Consider the following 7,760-nt stretch of genomic DNA (forward strand, 5'->3'; position numbering starts at 1 on the left):
AAGTTAATAGTACGTGGTCTTTCATATTTAAGGGATAGAAAGTTAGTCTTTGTTGTTGTATTACAAGCTAGTGACGTTTCAATGTAATCTTCAAAGGATGTTGTTCTTAATTATAATGAACGGAATGATATATGAAATGAATCACATACTGAAATGCAGATATGGAATCAAGTAAAGCTATGATCCTCGCAGTTATGGACGCAATTTTAGCAATTGCCTAGAGAAGCGATACCGGTGCGACGCTCTAACCAACTGGGCAGCTATGAAGCCACTGACGTTGGGAGCTGGTCATTTGTGGGTTCTACTATTTACGTGGGTTCTAACCCACAAATGACCAGCTCCCAACGTCACCGGTATCGCGAGGTCACAGGTTCAAACCCCGTTAAATTCCTGAATTTTTCAGGCTTCTCTACGCAATTGCTAAAGTTGCGTCCATAACTGCGAGGATCATAGCTTTACTTGATTTCATATCCGCAGTTCAGTATATGATTCATTTCATATGTCATTTCGTTCATTGATTCATTCCTCACGGGAAAGTTAGAAGCCACAAATGACCAGCACCCAACGTCAGTGGCTTCATCGCTTCGTTGGTTGGAGCATCGCACCGGTATCGCGAGGTCATGTGTTCAAACCCCTTTGAAGCCCTGAAGTTTTTAGGCTTCTCTACGCAATTGCTAAAATTGCGTCCATAACTGCGAGGATCATAGCTTTTGGTCGTGATGGTCGTGATGGCGGTTGGTCGCAGTTGTATTTGCTCCGCTTCAATTGCTTCGTTCATTGTGTCATCCGAGTACGTTCCTTTTTGGTTTTTGTCGTGTTTTAAGCGATGGTGAAGTTGCGATGAACATTGATGAAATGGATTTGTACCTTGCAATTTGCTCGTCATGGATGAAATCGACCCGCCATCTTGGATAACAATCCTCAACAAGGACGAATCGCTACTTTACTTCGCGAATACCCCACACACCAAACTCTATTTCTACTTTCAATGTATCTCGACTTCGGCTGGCAACCAGTGGTGACATCAATCCTAACCCTGGTCCTTATATTACATCGTTTACAACAAATTGCTTTCGGCAGCACCATGAAATGCAACGACGTCGTAACCCTTGTAACCTCGTGCAAATTGAGTGTGTTTCTGATCTTCATCTTAGAACATCGACAACTAATCTGACTATGTCAGGATTGGAAGTCAAGGGTGGAATTACCGACAAGGTTTGGCCTATCAATACTGTGGAAAGTCGAAGAACTTTTCCTTCTAAAGTTAAAAATTTGCATAATGCTGTTAACAAGAATAATCTCGTGCAGATTTGCATTACTTCGAACAGGAAACCTGTTATCTCCAACAAATCTACTTTATCGGCTCCGAAGCTTTGTTTGTTTGGCCTTCTGAATTGTCGATCAGTCCGCAATAAGTATCTCTCTATCAAGGACTATGTTGTGGACAAGGATTTTGATATCTTTGCTATTACCGAGACCTGGCTCAACACTGGGGATTATGATAATTTAGTAATCGGAAGTCTTATCCCAAATGGCTATCGCTTTTTACACTCTGCTCGTGATGGAAGAGGTGGTGGCGTCGGATTGCTTTTCAAAAGTTCGCTGCCAGTTAAGCAGACATCAAAGGTGTATCTGGACACCTTCATTTCCTTTGAAGCCATCGAAAGTAAAGTTAAGGTTTTTCCACAATCTGTTTCCATCCTTATTGTCTATCGTCCTCCACCATCATCTGGAAACAATCTTTCAACTGAGCTTTTTATGAATGAATTTTCGTCCCTTTTAGAATCCTATATTGCTAAAACTGGTTCACTTGTAATCGCTGGTGATTTTAATTTTCATGTTGATGATACAACTGATACTGCGGCGGCTTATTTCCTGAGCTTATTGGAGTCATTTGATTTACAACAACATGTTCGTAGTTGCACCCACAGAGCTGGACATACTTTGGATCTGGTCATCACTCGTGATGCTGAATATATTTTAAATGCTATTTCAGTTGATGATTTCTCAGAGATATCGGATCATTACACTGTTTGTGCTGATCTTCGTTTTGTTAAGCCTAATTGGGAGAGGAAGCGTATTTGTGGTCGGTAATTAAAAGCCATCAACTTGGAGCATTTTCGACAAGATGTTGCAACGTCTCCTCTTTTGTCTGAATCATCCAATGATTTACTTACGCTGCTTCACTTGTATAATTAGGGAGTTATCTAGTGTTTTGGATAAGCATGCGCCATTAAAATCGCGCATGGCTACCATACGTCCCGCCGCTCCATGGTTTAGTGAGGAGATTAAACTGGAGAGAAGAGTTCGTCGCCGACTGGAAAGGAGATGGCGTAGGACTAGATTGCCCGAAGATCGTCTGCGTTTTATTGAACAAAATGGTATTGTCAATGAGCTATTATTCTCTGTCCGCTCACAATATTACACCAAGCTTATTGATGATAATTGCCTTAATCAGAGGAAACTGTTTGGCATTGTCGGTAAGTTGTTACATCGGAGTCCTGCACCGCAGTATCCATCTTGCTCTTCCGTGGCGGATCTTGCAAATAGATTCATAGGCTTTTTTGGCGAGAAGATTATTACTATTCGACATGAACTGGAATCGAACCCTATGCAGGGAACTTATTTATTTAATGAAGTCACAGTAACAACAACTAGACTCCATCGTTTGAGCTGCCCTTCATATTCGACCTTACTTCAGATTGTGCACCCTTTGGCATCAAAGTCTTGCGAACTTGACCCTGTCCCCTCTAGATTACTCCTTGGTTGTCTTGATCTCCTTTGCCCTGTGATCTGGAAAATTGTTAAGCTGTCTTTGGAGACCTCTGTCATGCCCACTGAACTTAAACAAGCTGTAATTCGTCCTTTGTTGAAAAAGCCGACTCTTGATAATCAAGAATTTAAGCATCGCGCAGAATGCCTATTGTTCTCGGGACATTTACTTCCAGTTAAAAAAATGTTGTAGATCTGTCATATCGCGCGTCATTATGCATAAACGCTTAGAAAGAGCTTCGCTCATTGGTTGCCATGAACGCACAACGACGCTCGTTAACTCGATGAAGGCGGCAAACTTAACAATGAACGCAGAGCGCTATTATCTTTTCTTTTGTTTCGCAAAACTGCACATAATAATTATGCGCATACTTCGTACGGAACATTTTATGACACGGTTTTACATTTTCCTTTATAGCATGGGCAATTTTTTACATTCGTTTTGTTTGGACAAAAGTTATAACTCACAAAGAATGATGAACTGTCAAATTATCTCTCCGCAATCGAAATAATTGTGTTCCGTGAAAATAAACACAACGTTCTATTTGTGAGTGTTTTGCGCTCGGAAGCTGCAGAGGTTGCACAACGAGCTTAATAGAAGAAAAAGATGCACCATTTGGAAAGATTGCGCTTAAAACTATTAAGTTATCTATTACCGCTACAGCGCTTTCTCTGAAAATCTTTTGTGCTGCTAATAGTTGATATCCACTGGTGCATTTCGATCCACCGGCACCCCTTTGTTCTGTCATTAGACTCTATAAATATTCCAGTTTCCTTCCTTTGCCCAAAATATTCGATCTATTTTGAAGATGGAGAAACGTAGTCGTCCACCTCAGGGCTATTATAAGTGCCTAGAAACTGCTGCGATTCCTCGTGACCGGATATTCTGCGACAGAAAACCTGACGTTCTCGGCATCTATCAAGCTGAGCGGATAGTTGCCAAAAAAATCCACAACGGAAAGCCTCTATTCCTGGTACAGTGGCAAGGTTACTGTCCCAGCGAGAATACATGGGAGCCACAGGCTCACCTACCAACTGAGCTGATAGAAACGTTTGAAAATCCAGACCCAAAATGCAGTACGAGTAGAAGAAGCCAGAGAGCGGATCGGACTGAGGAACGAAAGTTCCACTTCAACACGAGGAGTCGATCGAGATTCGCCATGATGTGGTCCGTTTCCTGTTCCCGAACCTACCAGCACATGTGCAGCTGACACAAACAGACATCAGCGACCAAGAACTAGAAGACGCTGGCCTGGCCCCGTTCGTGGAACGGACAATCAACGCCAATGGAAGCCGATGCCGGATCGCGCAACTGACCTTCCGACTTTTGCTGACAAAGTCACCTTCCTTTTACCGCGATGGCAAGAAAGTGTCCCGTCCTGTCGAACGCCTTCGCGTTGTCTTCAGAAAAAAATACCTCACTGGGGCACACTGAAGGGTTCAAGCAAGGAAAAGAGAAAAAAACGGCTCTTTTAAGAGCCATCACATGAAGTAAAGTTTATCACCAGTCATTAAATCGTAATGAAAAACATCTTTCTTCCCCGCTTTTTATTTATCGCTGCCCCCACCCCGTCACCATTTTCCCTTTTCCCGCCATTTTGCCCGTTTCACATTGGACCAGCGTTCTTTCACGACTGTCACTTTCGGCCGATCTCTAACCTCACCTTCTTGTCCAAAGTCATTGAGAAAGTAGTGGCTATGCAGCTTGTTGACTACATTGACAACAATGGTCTGTGTGAAGTCTTTCAGTCTGCCTACCGTGCTCACCATAGCACCGAAACTGCTCTTCGTAGAGTCTACGATGACATTGCTATGTCGATCTGTTGTTTTGGTTCTACTAGAGCTGTCTGCTGCTTTTGATACAGTTGATCATTCTCTTCTCCTTGCCAGACTATCTACCCGTTTTGGCATTTGTGATCAGGCACTGGACTGGTTTCGTTCATATCTATCTGATCGCACTCAGTATGTCAGAATCCAAGATGTCTCTTCTGATGTGCATGCATTGCCTTATGGTGTACCTCAGGGTTCCATGTTGGGCCCCTTGCTGTATTCTTTGTTCACTTCCCCTTTAGATGATATTCCAAGGTCTCATGGTCTATCTTGTCACTTTTATGCTGATAAAAGCTATATTTATCTTTTGAAACGTCATCGCCTGAGGATATGTCAACATGTACATCTGCCCTTGAAGGTTGTGTTAAAGATATTGACCTTTGGATGTTAAATAACAAGCTGAAGCTGAACAGTGGGAAGACTGAAATTATTGTTTTTTCATCCTCCTATCGCCCACGTCCTGCGTTAAAAGACACTGTTGACTGTTCAACTACTGCTAAAAATATTGGGGTTATTTTTAATAACTCTCTATCGATGTTGCCGCACGTTACTTCGTTCTTTCATTTACGCAATATTTTTGAGATTCGCAAGTTTCTTTCTTACGATACATGTAAAACTCTAATTCATGCCTTTGTTACTGCAAGGATCGACTATTGTAACTCATTGCTCTACGGTCAGCCTAAATGTATCTTGAAACGTTTACAGAGTGTCCCAAATAGTGCTGCTAGGCTTATTCACCTTACTAGTAGATATGAGCATGTTACGCCGTTGCTTATCCAACTTCATTGGCTACCAATTGAACAAAGAATAACTTTCAAAATTGCAGTAATTACATTTAAGGCGCTTCATGGTGCTGCACCTAGCTGTATCACTGATCTCTTCAAGCCTTATACACCTGGTAGACTTCTTAGATCCTCCAATCAATTTTTACTTTCTACATCTAAATTTAATCTTAAAACTTATGGTGGCTGGTCTTTTACTATTGCTGCACTTTCTGTTTGTAATGCACTTCCATTCGAACTTAGATCTTGTAATTCCCTTTCTTCTTTTAAATCGAAGCTCAAGACTTGGCTTTTTAAAATTGGTTATGATGTTTATATAGGATGACAATGTAGTTTTGTAGTTTTGTAGGTTTAGGATTTTGTTGTTATTTTTATTATGTAAAGCGCTTTTGGACCATTGGGAATAAGCGCTCTATAAATACTGTATATTATTATTATTAATAAAAAAAATGGTAACGTGAAATTCCTTTAATTATTGATAAAATTATCGTTACATCACAAAAAAGATGATTTTGAGCAGAAAAGACCTTTATCCAGGCGATTTACCATCTTGAACTTGAAAAACGTTGAGCCGACCTTTTTCCAAATGCAATCCACTAAAATCTTGTCCATTCGTGTCAATCCATGCTTCTCTTTTCTTTTGCTGTATTTCTTTTATGTTGTTCAATAGTTTTACGTGGTTATTACAATGTACTTTTTGGGCAATTTGTGTGTCATTAAATTACAACATTTTGCGTGACATACCGGTAGTCCTTTAAAATTTGGGTGAAGTAGCAACTCTCCTAATGTGTAATGTGAATGGCTCGCTACCCGTGCCGAAGACAAAAGAGTAAACAATAGGCAAGTGTCACGTTAGCGTGATTTGACTACAACTATGGGAATTTAGTTTTTTTCGTTTCTTATTTAAATTTTGTATTTCCAGCGGGGTAAAACTAACAATAGCTCTAATTAGCATGAGACAATCAAAACCTGAAGTATTCTGGGACTTGTAGTCAAATGGCGTCATCATGAAATGTCCTATTGAAATAATGACTTAGATCTAAAACAAATAGAAGCTGCTTACAATACCAAAGAATAGCAGGTTACAAGAGCTGCTACATTGCTGATTTCCTCTACTAAAGCTTGGATCAAACCTTAAACGCCTTGTAATATATTGTACAGCTTTAAAACACAACACCTTCCTCTCAAAGTGGCTCAAACCACTTGCAACACTTGACACTACAACCCTTTATCACTTAACAGCGATGTTATGGTACCATATCAAACACGTAACAAGTTACCGTGGCACCAGGAAGCCCTGCAAAAACACCCCATATTTTGGCTTCATTTGGTCATATCTAAAAAACAAACTCTGAAATGAAATCTGCATGCCAGAATGAAACTTTGTGCAACGTTTAAAAATTCTGTGGAGCGGATTCAGAGCCATCTTAAATAATCGAAAATTGAAGGTAGCTCTGAATCCGCTTCACATAATTTTTTTAACTTTGCAGAGAGTTTTATCTTGGCCTGCTGATCACTTTTGTGCATAAAAAAATTGGGGTCACAAAGTTCGTTTTTCAGATATGAGCAACTAAGGTCAAAATATAGGGTGTTTTTGTAAGGCTTTCCTGTTGCTATGGTAACTTGTTACGTTTTAAAAATGACTGCGTCTTGTTTAGCAATAATTGGTGTTTCACATGGTGCCATAACATTGCTGTTCCGTGATAAAGTGTTGTAGTGTCAATCCTTCTAATAACAAGGTCTCTTGAAAGTGTTGAAACTGGTTTTAGCCACCTTACGTTTGTCTAAAGCAGATGACACACGGTTCAACGTCCTGCAACATTTGTAGCTCAACAAATGTTGAACGATGTCGCACAGACGTGTTGAACGGAATAGAGCTTGTCTCTATTTTCGTTCAAAAACGTTCAACGTGTTGAATGGAATATTCCAACATTCAACATGGCATGATACACTGTTCAACATTTGTTGATCAAGAAATGTTGAACCGTGCGTCATCGGCTTATGTGAAAGAAAGCTTGTCGCATTATCGAAAACACCAAAAACATTATTTTAAGCGTGGTTAAAACTAACTAAATTTGCTTCAATCATTAATTATATTCTCTGTCTACGAAGATGCACCGGCCGCAGACTTGGAGGTTTCGTATGATATGAAATCTCCATTTCTCCGTCCGTGTTTTTCTTTCTTTAAATCATTCGTTATCGGAGAAATCCATCGGACGTTTTTCTTACTTAGCGCCTCTCATTACAGCTACACTATCATAGTTTATTAGGGACGAAATATGTTGTCTTTAAGTGCAATTCGCAAGCGTTTCAACGTGGGTTGGAGGATTAAGCAGTTATACCGGCAATCAATTCAAGGAAATGACCTGAGCCGCT

The sequence above is a fragment of the Montipora capricornis genome, chromosome 14, assembly GCF_036669925.1.
Source record: "Montipora capricornis isolate CH-2021 chromosome 14, ASM3666992v2, whole genome shotgun sequence".
NCBI lineage: Eukaryota > Metazoa > Cnidaria > Anthozoa > Scleractinia > Acroporidae > Montipora > Montipora capricornis.